Source organism: Agelaius tricolor, unplaced genomic scaffold (assembly GCF_023055355.1).
Source record: "Agelaius tricolor isolate 1412-34295 unplaced genomic scaffold, bAgeTri1.0.p SCAF_35, whole genome shotgun sequence".
NCBI lineage: Eukaryota > Metazoa > Chordata > Aves > Passeriformes > Icteridae > Agelaius > Agelaius tricolor.
The window spans coordinates 5,195,186-5,215,077 of record NW_027269295.1 but is presented as its reverse complement, the minus strand read 5'-3'; positions in this window follow the sequence as shown (position 1 = coordinate 5,215,077).

The following is a 19,892-nucleotide window of genomic DNA, read 5'->3' as shown; positions in this document are numbered from 1 at the left end:
CAGAAGCAAATTTTACCAAAATCTATTGCACTCTGATTGCCTTGTTAGTGGCTCTGTCAGGACAGTTGATTTTGGCTGTTTATATTCTTCAATCCAACTGGCACGGGGGCTTCAGCACCTGTCCAGGCTCCCCCACCAGGCATTCCCTGGCCATGCTGCTGCCAAAACACCCCACACAGCAAAGTAAACCCAACAAAGCACAAAATGTCAGCAAGGGGATGCTGGCAACACAACCATCTAGCATAGGAATGGAACATCCTTCCTGAGCCTGTAAGAGTGTCTGGTCTGCACATTTTCATTTCCTCCCTGACAGACAAAAACACTTTAACTGGTCAGAGTGAAGCTGGTGCTTAGAGCATTTCTGCTGAGACACTGCAGAAATTGGGTGCTTGAACTGCATGAACACTTCATTCTCTGTCCTGGATTTAGGAGAAGTCCCTGCCCTCATACACATCTACCTAAAAGCAGTTGCCAGCCTTTTTTGGGCTGAACCTGAAAGGGACATCTGCATCCCCTGAGCTTCCACTGAGGGCTGGCACACACCTGGCTGTGACTCCAGCTTCCCACAGGTTTGTTTCTATAACATCTTCCAGGGTCAAGCGGGACATTGTTTCAGCAAAGTTTCCTTTTCTTCTGGGGATTTATTATTGATGTTTCTATGGTTCCCATCTTCAGCTCAGGCCTCAAAAGTAAGCAGCACTGCAGTGTGCAAATTGAGAGAATTTTCCAATTGCAAACCTATAGCAAAAGGAACTCTCTATATAAAAACACACTTTGTTTTTATTTATTATATTTGTGTGGAGGGACAGGTTCTCGTTGTGCTGCACAGTTCTCAAATTATCAGTGCTTAAAACACACCAGTCAATAAACCTTTTTTTAATTTAAAAGCTGAATGAATTTCTGCTGAACAAATGACTTGTACAGCTTTTTATCCCTATTGCAACATTAGTTTTAAAAAAGCAACTCCCACATTTGATTTCCTGTGAAGTCAGAAACAGATTTCAGCCTGTTCTGGTGTACAGTAACAGATCCAGAATGGAGTAAATCAATACCTTTTGAATGGATTTGCCTGCAGCTGTGCTCACACCTTTATTTACTTCCTCCACAAGTCTGGGTTTATTTACTTTGCTTGGATAAGCTGAAGCCTAGGCTTATTCTTCTAGGTGTGTATGTAAGAACTGTCCCTGCTGTTCATGCACGGTTGGGTCAATATAAGAGAAGGATTAAATATGATGTTTTATTATGAGCACAACTGTGCACACACAGGCCCATCACACGCTGGCATGGAGTATTTAACAAACCTGAAATGCATGTGAAACTGCTCTAAATGAGTGATTATTCAGATAGCCACAGAGAGGGTGTCCACACAGGGGAGGCAGATCTGAATAGCTACAGCACAATTACAACCCTACCATTACTCTGGATAATTTCCTAGCAGACACGCCAGACTCCCCCAGCACACAACACAGCCTCAGAGCCAGAGATCCATAAGCCAATTTACATGGAAAATTAGGAGGTGTCAGAAGAGGCAGAACTAGACAGGTCTCAAGAATATTAATTCCTGCTGCCTTAGCCTTGAGCTTTCAACATATCATTAATTTGAGATTGCTGATGTTATGCTGTCGTCGATACTGTGAAAAGAGGGAATACTTCACACATCCTATGCTTGTGCTGGGTGAAGATAAAGCCAGCTCCAGAACCAGCCTGCATGTGCAGGACAAAGCACTTCCAGCCCAGGAACAGGGATCAACCTCAGCTTCCAGAGCTCACCCCTGCCCATGGCACCCCAGCATCACAGACCCCAGTGCAGCAGAAAGAGATGACAAACGATACCAAGATACTTCCACAAAGAGCTGCTCATTTCAAAGCTTAGCCAGCACCACTCTTTTCCTATTTTGACTTCCTCTCAGGCTCCCTGAGCAAGGCTGTAAGCACCCAGGGCTGGGATAACTTTGCTCTGGAGCACACCTCCCTCCCTCTCTCCCAGCACTGTCAATCAGTTTGATGCAGAGTGGTGTAAAGCACACCCAGCACCACCCCAGTATAGTTCACTGTCTTCAAATTTATGATACATCTGCAAGCAATTTGCTCTGGGACAATGAAGTCCCAATTAATTTGCAGCTGGGTGCAGTTACAGCAATAACAAAGTGGGTAAGGGATGCAAACTAGTAGTGCCTGCACAGAGCATATTAACCATCCTTTTAGGCAGAGCAGTAACGAGCCCATGGCTGCACCAGTGAGTCATTACAGCAGAGAATAAAGCTCCCTTTGGATGCTGTTATCAATTTTTATCTCTTCCCAGGAGCCGGGGTTTCACACAAAGCCAGGGCAGCAAGCGGCCGTTTCTGTTGCATTCAGCAAACACAGCTGTGAGGTGCTGGGGTTTGGTCACACTGCTTCCCACGCCTCCAGCCCACAGCTGAAGTGTTCCCCAGCCTGGATCCCCTGCCAGTGACACCCTCTGTGCATCCACTCCTCCTCCCTGGCTGGGAGGCAGCTCAGCTCCACAAGAAGGGCTGAGCAAGCTCACCTCAGTGCCAAGTGCCCCCACCCTGCCCAAGAAGCAGCCCCTGCACATTTGCTGGTTTAATACAGACACCTGGGGTTTGTTTTTTCCCTCTTCTCCTTTTCCTAAACAGCAAAGGCTGGCAGCCCAGAGGATCATTATATTTTATGGGTGTGTCAGACACAATTCCCATCCTGGATCCTCTGTTCTGGCCTTTTGGGCATGATTACAGTATCAATACATGACTTGTTCCAGTAAATGCTTGCAGTGCTGCAGACCCCAAGGATTCAGAAACATCAGCCTTGACACCAGCTATAACCCAATAACACAGGCAGCATCCTTCCTCCTCCACAGCTCTCCCCAGTGCAGGAGCTCAGCCTTTAGGGGCTACAAGGATAAACACCAGCAAGTTCCCAGCTCTCCAGATCCCTGGAGGGTGCCTGTGTGGTCTCTTCCACCCACCCACCACCCTACAACCACCAGTCATTTTGGGCTCTTTTCCTTGACTCTTGGTGCTGGTGTGATGGGATTTTAAACCCCTGGCAATTCAGCTCTGCCATAACAGGTTCAGCATTGGTGGGGCATGTGCTGGGCATGACAAATCTCTCCCCTGGATCTCATATCATTTTCTCCACCTCGAGAGGGAAGCTGCCTCTGAAGAACAAGGCAGCAGCAGCTTAAAATCAAACCAGACAGCTAGACCAGGACTAGGACCACATGGCCAGGCACGCTGCTGCTGGAGGCAGTGCTGCTCCAGTGTCTTCACACTGAATTCACACCCACCTTGTTAATAAGACCTTTTGAGACAGGCCATGAAATTGCATTAAATTAAATACCAAGACAGACTACCACAGCAGAGGCTCTTCCTCCCAGGAGTCTGAATGCATTTTAACTCAAAATTAAGAGGACAGGTGAGGGGAAATGTTGTATTTTCCCATTAGCATTTTTGCACTTCTCAGAAGAAACAGCAAGCAACAGCTCCAGAAATTAATTTCTCTTGTGAGTTAAAGTCGGAGGAGAAGCAGCCTGGTAGTGCTGCTGCAGACCAGTGGAGGAGGGAGATGGCCTCAGCAGCTATTTCCACCTTCCAGCTGAAATAAAGACCCTGCCCAGCTGTAGCTCCTCAGCCAATTTTAACCTTGCAAGGCAACAAGCTCTGATCTCTGTAGAAACTCTAAGCACCAGCCTACCAAACCAGCTGTCCCTGCAGCAAGGCACTTCATCCTCCCAAATCTCTACTTCAACCTGCAGCTTTTTCAAGAGACTTAAATGCACTTAAAGGCACAATTAAAGCTCAACCTTTCATGTTCTTTATCCTTAAAGAGCTGCAAAACTGGAAAGTCATTCACAGCTGAACAGGACCAGGTCATCCTGCATAAAAGATTGGGCAACAGAGCTGCATTTGTGTAGTGGTTAAAGCTAAATATTAATTAGCACATGCTGAACCCAACCCAGGCCAGTCCCTTCCCTATAAAAAGATCCTAGTGACATTAATATAAAGCTAAACAGAAAAACACAACAGAAAAACCCCAAGGTATCAGTTGATTCCCATCCCACTCCTATGTGGTTTTATCTTCTCCACCCTGTGAAAAGATCCCAGTGACATTAATATAAAGCTGAGCAGAAAACCCCCAAGGAATTGGTTGGTCCCATCCCATTCCTATAGGATTTTGTCTTTCCCACCCTATGAAAAGGTCCCAGTATTTCCCAATACAAAGCTGAACAGAAAAATAGAGCAGAAAAACTTAAACCCAAGGAATCAGTTTATGCCCATCCTGTTCCTATAGGATTATTTTGTTTTAACCACCCTGTGGCTGAGCAGCCACACAAGAAGGATACTGGATACACCTCAGCAGCACCTGCTGACACCTCTGTGGAAGGACACCCAAATGGCCAAATGATTTAAAATTTAAAGTTCAATTCAGCCCTCTCCCCCTGCTCCAAATGGGGGGAAACACTTCCCCACAGCCAGAAGCCTCATGGCTCAGGTGTGAGTCACCAGCCACCCACCCTTGCTCATGGACCAGTGTTGATGCAGGGTCACTCTGGCAGCTGCTGGCCCCTGCAGCCCACAGCTCCTCCACCCACCCTCTGGCTCACAGGGACAGAGGTATTTTTAGTGCAGCTGGTGTTTTCTAAACAAGAAATGGCACTTTCCCCCATGCACTGACCGTGGTTGCACAGCAGGGGCTGTTGCCTTAAGCAGTCATGAGTGATGCAGAGTCCAAAGGGATGAATCAGGCAGAGCAGTGAGGCTTGGAGGAACTTTAGCCTCCAGCTGGCAGAGTAATGCACAACTTGGGGGATGCCTTTTGCTGCTGGGGCCAGCCCAGCCCCATTGCTGCAGCCTCCAGCTCTGGCTGCTCACAACAGCTCACTTCACCCAAGCAGAGTGAGCTGGAGACCCTCACTTCTGCCTACAGGGAACTAAAGGGGCAAAAAGCAAACCCAAGAAGTTCTGACTAAGGAAAAAGCCAGCAGTGCTCTTCCCAGCAGCTGTGCAGGCAGGCAGTGGCTCATGACCCCTGCGGGGGTCACAGTGGCTCTGTCACCATGGAGTGGTGACTCGCCAGCACATCAGTGCCAGTGAGGTGGGACAGGGTTCTGGAGGTCTTCCCGCTCTGGCACTGTGGTAGACAAACTGTTCCCAGGCTGGCAGGGAAATTATCCAGCTTTCCAAGCACACTGGAGGATGAAGGCAGTGACAGACTGCCAGCACTGGGTAACAGGATCCCTTATCCTATTAGGCAAGCTACATCCTAGGGAAGTAACAGCACTATTTCACTTGGACAGGATGAGGGTAAAATGGGCTCATCCAAAGCAAAGACTCCTGAGCTCACTTTGCAAGATTTAATTCACTACACTGCCCTCCAGAAACTGATATAACTAAACCCTGTCAGTCACAGAGTAAACAATTCCAGCTTTGTAGGTGGATCAAGAGTAGTTTTGTGAGCAGATGATATGTGAGATGGAGCATGTTTTAGTTATTTTTCCTAAGTGCAAGACATCATTTGGCTTCCAGGCCAAAAGCATTTTTATTTCAAAAGGCAGATAAGCAGTTTCCAGAGTTCATTACTCTCACAAACTCTTCTTTCAGGAAACATAGCCTATTCAAGATGGAAAAGAAATTCCTTGTATGAGACAGGGAGAAGCCATTCAAGGATCTGCTCACTTTAAACTGAGGCACTTCAGAAGGCAGAAACCACTTCCAGAGCACCTCAACATCTCTGTAAACTGGGAAACTTACATTTTCAGGATACTTAATGCAGGAGCTAAATAGCTTGTTCACATCCAACCTGGAAGGACTTATTCCATTCCACTTCTGCAACAGAATCATTCCACTTTCTGTGAGGGAAAAAAAAAACCATCAGCTTCCACTCACACACAACAAAGCAAGTTCCCCAAACCTTGTCCCACCACACCAGGAGCCTGACTCAGAGTCCCTTGCCCTCAGGGAGCCATGCCCCCACCACAGAGCAGGAGCTTCGGGCTCACAGTCATCCTTGCTCAGGTCACAGCAGCTCACCTGGCTCAGGAAAACCCTGTTGAGCCATGGACACACACTGGGACCCACCCAGCTGTGATGGGAAGCTGGGCAGGCTGAGCTTCAGTGCCTCTTTTGCTTGGAATTAAATCTGCTCTTCCAGCAAAGTTACAGGCAAAGCTTGTGATTTCCATAAGGACAAGTGTAAGAGAAGGGATCAGATTGAATGAGGCAGCAGACAGAGAGATGCCACTGCCACCTTTTCCTCCCAGGAATCCAAGGAGCCTCTCCCATGCCTCTAGGAAGGGAGCAGCTTCTTGGGTTTGGATCCTGGCCCCTCCAGAGCTGACAGGGCTCCCACAGAGTCAGGAAAAGATTCATTGTCCTGGCAGGCAAATTTGTAATCACATGGACCCACAGCCCAGCAGCTCCCCTGAGCACAGGCTGGAACAAACATCACTGGCAGGAGCCACACAATACCTTCCCAACCTTCAGAAAAACCCAAACTAATCAGCAAATCTCTTTGCTTTAATCATGTGCACTGGAGGCCAGAGCAGCACAGAGGTGTCTCATTAAAACTGACCTATCTGCCCTGGAAAATACATCTCATCCCCTTCAGCACGGGAGGCACAGGGACTGAGTGATAAAAAAGGAGGAGGGATGGGATCCCTGCTTTGTCCCTGCCCCGCACTGAGGCTTCCACTCCATTACAGGAGACCTCAGCCTCATCTGCACACAGGCAAACCTCAAAGAGAACAAAGTATTTAAATGGACCAGCTTTTATTTCCAAAGAGAAGATGAATTCCTATTTGTTTTCAGGATTGCAATTTTCTCCCCACGCTGCAGAGGATGTGAACAAACGAGTAGGGAATGAAAGGGATTAATGAATGAATGGGTGGGAGCTGGCTCCCAGCTGCAGGGAGAAGGGGGGCACACTCACACAGTGGGACTCCCAGGGGGAGAGAACCAGCATGGCCAGTGCTCAGCACCACAGACATCCATCCCTGGGACCCCCTGCTCAAATGCGGACGGATTAATATTCATCTCTGAAAGGATTCACTTAAGGGAAAATCAAGCAAAAGGAAAGGTAGGAAGGGTTTAAAGTTTAGATCAACCACACATGGCATCGGAAGGGCTGTTTTTACAGAAACACTGAACTTCCAGCTGCTGACACCACTCAGTTCCCAGCAGCTTTTGTCCTCTTTAAATGATGGACCCACCCACACAGCAGTAGTTTCCTCCCCAAGTCTTAAAAGATTCAGAAAACCAAAAAGGCATTTGGTGTTTACTGAGGCATTTATACCAAGCATTGCTCATTTGAGACCTATTGACTCTCCCAGCTGGATCAGAGAGATGCAGCCCTGTGGAAACTGCAAAACAAGGAAAAATTAAATCTTCTTTTTCCCTTATTCTCAAGCTATTTTAAGCCAAGTCCAACATCAGGGGATTAGAGGCAAAGTTTGGGATTAGGATTAGTTTTCAGCCTGGTGCATGAGCTGCTCTGCTTCACATGGCAAGCTGGTTTCTGGCGCTGATGGCTCCCAATAAATTGAATGAACTCATCCTTTGCTCTCAGTGCTCCAAGATTAATTTTTCCTTTGGCTTCCCAGTGCTTGGGGATGATGGGACCCAGGAAAGCCACATTAAAGCCACCATAGTTTGTTTTGGTGGGACAAGTGACACTGCCTTCTAAATCCAAAGACCTGGCATTTACCCATCATGCTGCTATAATGTATGGCTTAATTTAAAGGCAAGCTCAATTTGCAGATTAATTATTATAGCCTGTGACTGGTTGAGCTTGTAATAAATCACCTGGGTGAGAAATTGCACAGCAATTAACTGATTGTACACTGAGCATGTAAATGTTGGTAAAGAGGTGTCATCTAATGGAGACTAATGTTGGGGAACTGCAGGCTGCAGCCAGCAGAAGAAAGTCACAGTGCAAAGCAGGTCAGGGGAGTGGGTGGCAAACAAAACCAGAGACCAAAACGCTTAAAAACATTCAAATCAGCCTTCAGGAACAACATGCAAAACCAACACAAGATTTTCAGGGAGCAGCAAATTATGGTGGAAGCTGCTGGGGTTTCTTGCAGGTAGAGCTGGGCCAGCAGATCTGGGAGATGGGGCAGTGGTCAGGACAGCCCCAGCCCCAGGTGAGGATCAGCATGGACAGAGCTCAGGGTGAGTGACCTTCAAACCACAGGGAGGCTGCAGCACATGAAGCTCTCTGGCTGCCACAAGCCTGGATTTCAGAAGCATCACTTCACACCCTGTCCTGCCAAGAATTCCCTTCTGGCAGCTTTTCCCTTGCAGCCTCCTTGGGCTGCAGCAGATCTCAGTGACCTGCTGATCCCAGGCCTGGGGCAGGGTGAGTGCTCTGGGACTTTGGGGCACACAAGCAATGATTCCCCAGCTGTGTCCCACCCCTGGCCAGGGAACAGCTGGGTTCTCTCACGAGCACTGACACACAGTGCCCCTCTCACCCTCAGCAGGGAAGGTCTGAACCAGCCTCCTGCCACCACAGTGGCTGCCCCAGGTGGCTCCTTTCTGACAGCAGCAGAGCAGTAACAGGTGAGTTTCTGACCTCACTGCAATTCTCACAAACCCATGGAGAAATTCCCCTTTGCTTTTGGAAGCTTCACTGTCCAGCAGTGGCAGGCTTTGGTTCTGTTTGGGAACCTCCCTTCAGAGGAACCAGGCTTCCAGCTTAATAATTAAAGTCCAAGCTGTGGGGCAGCCGAGGCTAGAAATAGCTTTAGAATAGCAAGCCCAAGTGTGTTATCTTTCCTAAGACAGGACAAATGGGAAACAAGGCAAGTTTAGAAGGTATTTTTTCACTGTAGAAGGGCTCAAGCCTTAGGGAGCAGTTTGCCACCCTCAGGGCCCACCTGTAGGATGTCCCCCTCCACAGCACCAGCACTCCCACCTCAGGACACTCTTCCTTGGAGCCCAAGGACTCCCTGTCAGCACAGCAGCAGCACTGCTGAGACAGCAGTCCAAGAGGCAGAGGGAGGGAAACCTTCTCACCTGCTTGGACATGATCCCAAAATGGGCTGGGGAAAGGTGGCAGCATCCTGCAGAGCTGGAGGAAGCTGGGAAATAGCAAAGCACCTCAGCCCATCAATGTTAACAGCTCTCACAGACTACTGGGTGAGATTCAATTTGCCAAAGGATCTGGGATTTATTACCATGATCAAAGTACTAGGAACAAATGCAAACACTTACAGCACCATGAACACTCATCCAGAGCTCATCCAGAGTTAAGACAAGTGGCCAAACCAGGCTGCAGTCTGCATCCAGGGCCAGGACCTTGATTAGAGCCAGCAGATGTGGATCCTTCCCTAATTCACAGCTCCCTCCTTCACTGCCAGCTGCCCACAGAGTTGATCAGCAACAGAAGGGCTGATACTGCCAATTTATCCAGAGTGAGCCTTTGGGCTCCCAGGAGGAGATGCTCTTACCTGACACTGTGCTCCCTGTGCTCTCAGCCATGGAGACCTGCCAGGGAAAACCAGGAGCCCCTGGCACCCCAAGGTAATGGGGGGGGATCCCCCACAGGCTGCACCCCTGCCTGCATGGGATGCACCAAGAAAAAGCAGCACATTTGCCTGGCACAGGTGCCTGCAGCCCCCATTTACACACCCCATCCCTGCAAACAGGGCTCTGGCAGCAAGCCTCCCTTGCCTGAAGCTGCAATAGGGTTAGGTTCATGACTCCCCAGTGTTTCCCAGTAAATTCTTGTCCTGAGGCAGACCTAGCAGGCAGAGGAAGCACAGAGCTCCAGCTGCCTTTGACAACACACTCAGAGGCACATCAGGATCACCAGGATCCTTCTTCAGGGTGAAAACAGGCCAACATTAAAGTCCTGCAGCCATTGCAGCCCACAACTGCAGGGTTTCCATCACATTCTTTCCCTTTAACTCCCAAATGCAGCTTTTTGGCAGCAGCAGGTCCCTGATGCACTGGACACTCTTGGATAAGGATTTGCTGTGTACATGGTCTCTCCACCAGAGAATCTGGATTTGTCCAAGACCCCATAGCAGCCCCTGGCAGCATCCAGGGGTCTCAACCCAAAGGGCCCTATCCCAGCAAACCAGCAAGAACCCCAAATGCAGCTCTGCCTACAAAAACAAAAAAGAAAATATGGGAAGCTCAAATTCATATTTATGATTCTTGATTATCTGCATTATCAGGAATTTAGCAATGCAGGTGAGGGGGCAGAGATAAGCTGTTCCTCCAGCCCCAGAAAGCCCCACAGCCCACACCTGGAAGGACTGAAGGCAGAATGAAAAAAGTTCATTCTTCACTGAGAAAGAAAACTTTCCTGAGGAATGAAAAGATGACAAAATCTGCTTTGCTGTGGCAGAGCTTCCAGGGAAATTGGGCCAATTACAAAACCTGCTTGGGATTTAGCAGGCAGCTGCTGGGAAACGTGTTGGTTTGTCCAGAGAAAGAGAAATCAGGTTGGAGAATTATTAGCAATGAAAGAAAGGAGCTTTCCATGCTCCATGCCCGAAGTCAATGTGAGTGCCTGCAGCGCTTAATCCTTATCAACATCAGATTGCACAGCTGGAGCCACAGGCCCATCACCCTGGGGACCACAGAAACTGCCCAGGGTTCCAGCCAGCCTCTCCATCCTGCTGTGGGGAGTTTCAGCCTCACCTTGCAACACTGGAGCCTTTGGCTCTTCCCCCTGTGACTCTGTGTGAGGTTTCTTGCTTTTTACCCCACCAGCTGCAGTGGGTGGGTATGTTCTGATTCTCAGTTTTACACAAGTTTTCACAAGTAGGATCAAGACAGTCACCCATGCTGTGCAGAGGAGCAGCTCAGCAGCACCAGGACCCTGCAACACTCAAAGCTGAGCACATGGTGAGGTCCAAGACCTGCAATCCTGCTCCTGGGCCTCCAACACCTCTTGGAGACCTCTCTGTTCTCCTCTAGGAATTACTGACCCTTTGGGCTGACACATGCAGTTTATTTACCTGCTTGCCTGGGAGCTGGTTACTTTGCTGCTAGATGGCCTGTTCCCCACAAAAAACAATTCCATCTTTGGTGTCCCTAAGCAGCAGGGGCACCTCTGGAAGGGTCTGGGCCCTCATCAGTCTCCAGACAATTTTCCATGCACCGCAGAAGGGAGAGGTTTCATTAATTACAAGGTGAGCCATTCCCCAAGCAAGGCAGCAGCTAACAAAGGAAATTACTCACTGGCCTCCCAACAGTTACAGCTTAATTAAACCAGGATCCTTCCTCAAAGGCACCATCAGATTTCTGGAGCCTTGCTAGAGCTGAAGGAGGAACTAAGCAGCCTTCAGCCCCAGGGCTGCAATTGCAGGTGGAATATCCAATGCCAGAGAAAGGCACTCCATTTTCTTGCAAATGGATCTCATCAAGAGCAATGCTTCCCTGGAGGTTTTCCATCCCAGAGTGGTGCCACAGCCCAGTGCTGCACCATCCCATTTCACCTCCATGCACAGGGCTCAGATCTGGTGTCTCTCCAGCAGCAGGGCAAGCACAAGGGCAGCAGCATTGGAGGTGGACTCTTCCACACTCCTGTATCATCCTTGGAATCCCTGGTGCCTCCTTGCAGCAGGAGAGCTGCTTGACCCACAAAACTTTCATCTCCAGTCCATAAAGAAAAGACAAAGACTTATATTGCCAGGTGTTCTAAGCCTGGTGCTCCATTTCTCTCTACACCACTAGGCAGATCCACCAGCAGCTTTTCCATCTGCAGATATATAATTTAAATGGAATTATGCCAGCAGCAGGGATCACGCTGTTCCTGTTCTATAGCAATGCTTTGGAAATGGATACAGATTTATTTAATATCAAATTCTGACTTTTCTCAGATCTGTCAGCACAGCTCCCTTGGCTTCAGCATAGCTGAGGTGCTGGGTGCAGCTGAAAGCAAGATCCAGCACACAGCACTCTGGAGTTATTAACAGTGCATGAATAATCTGGATACAATGCCCCTCTAATGCCAACAGCAGCATTAAAAGAGCAGAAACGGAGCCAGCAGAAGCAATTTCTCTGCTCTCATATGAGCACAGACTGCTTTCCACCCACTGCCTCCAGCAAGCTCAGGAACACCAGGTCTGCCTCTGGCCCACTGAACATGCTCTGGATGTTTGTGGCTGTCGAGACCAAGGCAGGACCATCATCCCATTTATCTGCACAGCTGCTTTGTCACAGCCAGTACAAAGATGTTGGCCAGATGTCCAAACTCCCAGAACTTGGACCCTGCAGCCTCACAGTGCTGAAAACAGAGCCCACTGCCCTCATTTCATGGTGGGAAATACTTCCCTTCCCACCTGACATGCCTGTCTTTTTCAGCCAAATGAGGTGCTTGGTTTAGTCAATATGCAAGACAAGCCTGGCCAATTCATGCCATCTCAACAGGAGACAGCATTTCCCCCTTTGGGGTGGAAGTCATTAGCAGATTGCACAGTACTTCTAGCTGCAATTGGTCTGATTTTATCCTTCAGACAAGCTCTCATTGTGCCTTTTTTTGTACTATTAAAGTGCTCTTTGTTATCTTGCACAGTACTTAAGTGTAATTAAGTCACCCAGTCCTTCATTTGATAAGGACTAAGCCGACTGAGTTCTTGCATTCTTTCCCTCCACATGCCTTCCAAGCTTTCAGTATCCTTTTAAAACCCCTAGTATAAAAGTTGTAGGAGTCACTTTAGCATTTCTGGTCCAAAGAGGGGAACAGATCACCTCCCTGCCCTTGCCTCCCACCTGACACCAAACCTCCTTCCCACCCAGCAGCAAAGGCAGGGGGACCTTCCCCATCCTCCCCCCTTGGAGGCGCCTGCATTTCACCCACTGATAGCAGAGCTGCCCTCTGGTACTGTCAGCCAGGGCAGGCATCCTGTTACAGCATTGCACACTGATAACAGAAGGGTTTCTGTATCCAGGGTTACCTCTGCATGGGGAGGTGTAGCCAGAGGGTTTAACCTTGCCTGTTCCCACCCCAAATCCTGCTGGGCTGGTGGGATCATTGCTCACACACATTGCAGATCAATTCCACCTAAACACCATCCTCATGCTGTCCCCTGCATGCAGGGCAGCTTGCTGCTAGGTATTTCAGAATAAATTCCATCTCCTTTTAGGAGTGTACCAAGGAAAAATAAAAAAAAAAGCCTCTCCAGTTGCATTAGGATAAAGTTATACCTGGCTCAAGTTGACACCATGCAGCCATTTCTGCTGGAACAGCTTCTTGATTAAATCCACCCATCCCTACAGCTCCTGACAGCTCCCAGCACTGCCTGAAAAAGGAAAATGAGGCTTTCAGGAGAAAGGAGCATGGCTGTTCACTTCAGTGGCATCAGCCTCACTTTTCCAAGTCATTGTTCAGAGTACTACATACAAAGTTTGCATCCCAGCCTGTCCCCCAAGCTCAGCTTGAGCACACCTTTTAAAACCTCATAGATGGATATTGAGAGATTCCTGACACCAGTTCTCTGTGCTCCCAACTGAAATAAACTAAATAAAAACATTAAATTAGCTGCACACTAATGAGAGCTGCTCTGGAACCACAAGTGAAGCATGGCTCAGTTGTACAGAGGTTTGCAATGAGAGGCACAGCCCTCGCACCCAAGTGCTCTTGTGAAGCTCAGTGCTCCCAGGATGACCAACAGCAGCACTGTCAGGACATAAACCACTCACCAAAACAGCCAGGAGCTCTACCAACTTCTCTGAGGCAAGCACAGGCAGTAGGGCCCAGCATGGATTCAGGTTTTCAAATTAGTTCAATTTTTAGCAACAAATTAATGGGAGACGAGGGGGAAGGCAGCTTGGTTAATGGGAAAGATTTATGGGACAGTCTCTGCACGTGTGGCAGGAGCTGCCACATGCAATATTCATCCAAATGTCCCAGGGCTGCTGCACACACAGACTGGACTCCACACCTCCCCCAAGTGCTCCATCGAACACATCAGCTCCCAGTGTGGTTTTAGAGAACTTAAAAAAATACCTTTGCTGTGTCAGGTGAAAATTACTCTATTCTTCAGCATAAAACCTTGTTGAAAAGCAAAAAGCAGACAACTGCCTTTACAATCTGCACCCAGACCCACATGTGACTGGCAGAAAGATAACAGCCCTCAGGCACTGAGTGGTTTTCAATTTACACAGTTCTTTCAGTGCAAAATGCACCACTCCTACAAACCTGCCTTTTTACTCCAGATATAATCCAATCACACAAATACCATGCACACATTGGAGAGAAAATTCTCAGGTTATAAGTTTAAAGCAAAAGGGAGTTGTAGCCACAAAACAGCCTTGGTGTTGGCTCTGAAAGCTGTGTTCAGCTTCAAATGCAAGAAGCAGCACTTGGCTGGGAAGTGTCCAGTCAAGGCCAGCTCTGTGCAGGGATCAGAGTCTTTAACATCTATTTAATGGCCCCAAAGACAGGGCACTCTGCAGGATCCCACAGCCAGTGGGACACTTGGGATCAAAGTCCTTGATATTAACCCCACCAGGCTCCCAGCTTGACTCCTGAAGCCACACACCCAGGAGGGAGGGAGACCAGAGAGGATATTAAAGGGGTTGCAAGTGTCATGTAGTGGCAAACCTTCTCCCAGCATTGAAGAGCTGCTGTGGAGTGACAGCTGGTGGAGAAAGAACAGAAGGATGAGACAAAGGAGTCAACAATCATCACATGAAGCCTCCTCCCACCTTCCTCATCAGAGCAGGGCATGCCAGCTCCTCCGGCCCACCCCACAAGTGTTGCCAAGGGCCAGCTTTCAAGCAGCAGCCCAGTTTTCAAATAGCACAGAGCATAATCACAACCTTACTTCACAGCCTTACTTCCCACCCCTCAGTGCCTGCTTCACACCAGTTGCCAGCTGGAGACTCATCCCTTCCCACTCCATCCATAACTCTGCTGGCAGTTTGCTCCCCATAAGAAAAGGAAGCAAGCAACATCTTCTTTAGCCTTGCGTACCAAGAACAAATCAACCTGCTCTAGTGCTGGAACTGAAGCTGTCTCAGCCTGTCACAGAGTTGCAGATGGCACTCGGTGTTCACAAGGCTGATTTGTTTGTTGGAGCTGTTAAAACACCATCATTATTCTAAATTCTTGCTGTAGCACTTGAATTAAACTCAAGAGCTCAGAGAGCATTCCAAATAAACTAAGCAGAGACCTTTGAAACATAGACACAGAAGAGAGTTCAGTGGTCCTTGGGCTGCTGGTGCAGACACTGAACAGCTCCTCACCCTTTCTGAGCACACCATCACCTGCTGCTCCACATCTCACTCTGCTTATGGACTCACCACACAAGCACAGCAGGAACTGTTCATTCCATTTGGTTTAAAGCCTGGCTGTACAGAACAGGTAAGGAATAGCCTGAAGCTTCACAAGCTGATGAGACACTGCAGAGCAGATCCTTAATCTCACAATTCCTTGCCTTAAACAATATATCCTCTCTCTCAGTCTCCAGCACAAGCCAAAGGCACCCTGGGTGTCCTGACTCAGTCACTTGTCTCCCACCTAAAGGCATTTCCCTGCCAGGCATCTCCTTTCATGGAATACTCAGCAAGAAGCAGCAGGATTTTGAGTGCTTCTCCAGACCAAAGCCAGGGAAGACATTTCCAACTACCTGGTGAGCACAAACACATTGCAGAAGTTATGAAAATTGAGCAAGGAGCATAATCTGTAGCCTCAAACTCTGTGCAGTGAGACTCCTTCACCCCAGGCAGGCACTGCAGTGTCAGTCTGTCCAGCTGAACCATGAGCAGGGTGCCAAGGCACGTTGGGGAAATGAGGAAATTTCAGCCATTCTCTCCAGACAGAAATAACTCAGCAATTCTCCCAGCACATCACTGAGGTAAGAAAGGCTCCTGACCATTTCAATCAGTCTTGCTGCACTCAGTCAGTGGTTCCTTGGTTTTTACAAACAATTAGCAAAGTGCAGTTTCCAGTAAGTGATTGCAAATAAATCCTTAGGTGCTCAACAGACAACAGCTCCAGAAAGTCACACAGTGACACTAGAAAGCCCAGATTCAGATCAGTACTGGGGTTTCCAGTGGCTGATTGTGTACCACAGCTCTGCATAACAACACTATGTTTTCCTGCCACCAAGCAGAGCCCCAAGAATTGTCCTCCAGTATGGAAAGTTACACAAAGGCAATTTCTACCACAAATTTAGAAGACAGTGTGAAATTTAAGCTCTTGCCATTTCTCAGCCATCAAGAGGCAGTGGTAGCTGTCAGCAAACCAGAGCAGTAGTGGTTATGGAGAGGTATTAACTGCTTAATCCCCAGAGTCCTGTTCTCAAAGACATGTTTGTTGGGTTTTTTTGTTAAAAATCTCCTTCTATCTTCTAAGCCCAGCCCTGATGAGTGACAACAGAGGTTTAGCCCAGAAACCCTCTTCAGTAATCTCCTGTTTGGATAAAAGTCTCTTTCCATTGCCCTGCCCAAACTCCCAGCTGTAACATGCTGTGGGAATGATCACAGGCATCCTAAAGCAGTAAGGAATTTGCCAAAAGACTCCCAGGAGAGGCTAGAAAACAGATCCCACACCTCCCAGACAAGCTGTAACACCTGACACCATCACCTGCTTTGCATCCAAACCCAAATACTTCAGTGTAGGCTCAAGGTCTGCCAAATCCTGCTGGAACAGACTGCCAAACCACCCCTTCTCATGGCCTACTCTAAGAAGTTTAAGCTGTCTCAATGATGCTCTGGAAGCTCAGAATTGAGATTTTCCACTAGAATATAACAAAGTATAATAAAAATCAGACAACGGATTGCTGAACTACAGCTAATCCATGATTACAACTTTGTTGGGCATAGCTCAGGGCAACTGTGATAACACTACAGGTATTGCAACACACACAGGAATTAAAGGACTTGCCAGTTTTACGGAGTTTCATAGATTCACAGAATGTTTTGGGTTGGGAGGGACCTTAAAGCTCATCCCTTTCCAGACCCTGCCATGAGCAGGGACACCTTCCACTAGACCAGGCTGCTCAGAGCCCCCCTCTATCTTGGTCTTGAACATTTGTACCATCCTTTTCTGTCCCAAATCACAGAAACCTCCTGGTATCAGAACAAACTCCAAGAGTTGCAATGAAGGCAAGAGGATGGGCAATGTTATCCATCTCAGACACTGTTTTCCAAGTGTTACCATTTGTAAAGTCTGAGGCACAGCTGGTTTTTGCAGAATTACTAAAATATTTCCAAACACCCTGCCAGGAACTGCAGGAGTTGTTAACACAGGGATTAAAGCAGGTAGCTGTACCTGGCAGAGCTGCTCTGCTCCAGCACAGAGCATACAATTCCCACCTGGCTGTGCTACATGAAACTAGAAAAACAATCCTAAGGCCAAACCTTCTCCTGTTTTTTCAAAAAACACTGAGTCTATTTACATCAAGTTCATCCAGGAGTTAACCACAAGGAGCTTGTGAATACAGGGACTGCATAAACACGACTTCAGCACAACAGGAAAGAACTGGAAGGACTCATACCCATCCTCAGACACCACAGCTCTGCTCTGCTCCCCCCTGGAGAAGAGTCAGAAACAGGAGGGAGAACCAGGGACAGGCTGTCCTGTTCAGAAGAGGCAGCCAGCCCCCACTTTTCTTACACTTTATTAACATTTTTCCCAATCAGACAAAAACCCCACCACAGCAAAGTGGGCAAATGCACCACACTCACCAGCTCCAAGAGCCCACATGCACTGCTCTGGTTTATTCAGTGTGGTGTCTCTCCAGGCAAATCAAGCCCTTTCTCAGTTGGGATGATGGCAGTGTCCCACAGGGGAATCAGGAGCAGTTCTGGCCTCCACCATCAGCATCCTCCATGGCTTCCCCTGCCACCCAGACAGCGAGGGCTCGATCCTGCTCTGCTCCCTGGTGCCACACACCCACAGTCTTCCTGGGGGACCTCCCAGTCCCACATCCATCATTAGCTGAGCTCCTAGGACCTCCCGAGTGAACCATTCACTCACAGTGCCAGCTTTCACCACTGCTCAGCTCAAGGACCATTAGTTCAGCTTCTTTCCACAGCCCTGTGCACAAAGAGAACCCAGGACAGCCATGCTCCACTCAAAATGCATTCAAGTTCCACCCTGAACAAAGGTAAAAAGACACCAAATTTAAGGAAAGAAACCCATTAAAAAACCCCACCACAAGCACAGTTCTAAAGCAGAGGACAGAAACCCAATGTTAAAAATCCTAATTCAAACCCAGAATATCTAAAGTGAAAAAAGAGAGCCACCTCACCCTCCATTTGTAAGTGCAGACCACAGGACCACCCACACCCAGCTGGTGACACTCAGAATTAGGGCTGATAAGAGGATTCAGCTGGGGAGAACATGAGTCCCATCCTGCCAGGGCTCTGCTGGTGCCCCTGAGAGGAACAGGATGTCCCCCCACCACATGACAGCTAAAATCCCAGTATTGAAAAGAAACATGAACCGAGATTAGTCTTGACATTTCTGGGTCTTGTAATCATAGTGGGTGACAAAAGCAAATTCTGGATCAGAGCTTTTCCCTGAGCAATTTAAACACAGCTATTTTAAGAAGACTGAGCTAAACAAAGGGGTGACAGCCCAAAAGTTGAAAGCCACAGGATGTGGGGTCCTGGGATTATGTGATAATCAGGCAGTCCAAACAGTCTCCGAACTACATATACTTTTTGGAAATCAGGGTGAAAAAGCACTGCCCCTGCCCAGCCTTGTTCCCCTCACCCCATCTGTGGGTTCTTGTCCTCTCACATGCCATGGAGAGGCACTGCTGGCCAAAATCTCTTGACCTCCTCACAAGGTGAAGGCTCAGTTCAGGAGAAGGAAATAATGAGGCAGGAAGCGAAAATTAAATCATTTCAGTGGAAAATGGAAGGGAATGGTTTTTACATTCATCTCCTTTTGTTGGCATCTTGTCAAAGGGCTTTTATTGGGAAACCACAGTTGGACCCAGGGACTCTGGTGGGGAGAAAAGCTGTGTTTTTCCTACTTGAGGCTCAGTGCCTCCTGTGAGATATCCCACAGCAACAGGAGACAGGTTTGAGGTGAAACTTGAACTTTTGGTGTGTTTTCCCATCAGACCTGTCCATGCCTTCCCTGGCAGCCAGTCCAGCCATGCTGGCAGAGGTGTGAGGCCCTGCTGGATCGCTGCATGCTCCAGGCAAAGGCACCAGCCACTGCTGGAGGCCAGGAGAAATAGTGACACCATTGAAGGGACAATCCTCCTGCCCCAGGGGCAGGACACAGCCACTTCCACACTGGTCTGGCTGGTCCCACATGGTTCTGACAGCCCCATGGTAGGGAACAGCCTGTCAGTGATGCAGGGGACATGTACTGAAGAATTTATTGAGCTGATAAGATTTTAAGAATTTGTGAGCATTTAAGAATTATTTATATTATAATTACTAAGAATTTATTATTTAAGAAAGTATTTTCCTTTGGAGAAATGTATTTAAGAAAGGGCAAAATGCAGTGAGGAGAGAGAGGGAAAGCATGATAGAAGGTCCTGTGAGCAGCATGGCTGGGGGAAAGAGGGGAAGGACAGGTGGCCCAGGTGCTGCACTGCTCCCCAGAAGCCCAGACAGAGCAGATATCCAAGCCTGGGATCATATTAATTAGCAATAATTTTTGGGGGTTTTGTTTGTTTTTTTTTAATCTTAAACCCATCCTGTTTACCCGTATAATTTACCGGTGCATGATCTTCCTGCCCTTTACTCCCATGATTCGTTTCACCTCCCTTCTCCCATCCCGGCTGCGGACGGGGCGTGAGGGAGCGGCGGGTGTTGATCGGGGGCAGCTCAGCACGGCGGACCTGGGTCATATCCTGGGCAAAACCCGGTGCCCGGCCCTGTCCCTCAGCAGTGCCCGTCTCGGTGCTCCGTCCCCTCCCCGGTGCCCATCCCTGGGTGCTCCGTCCCCTCCCCGGTGCCCAT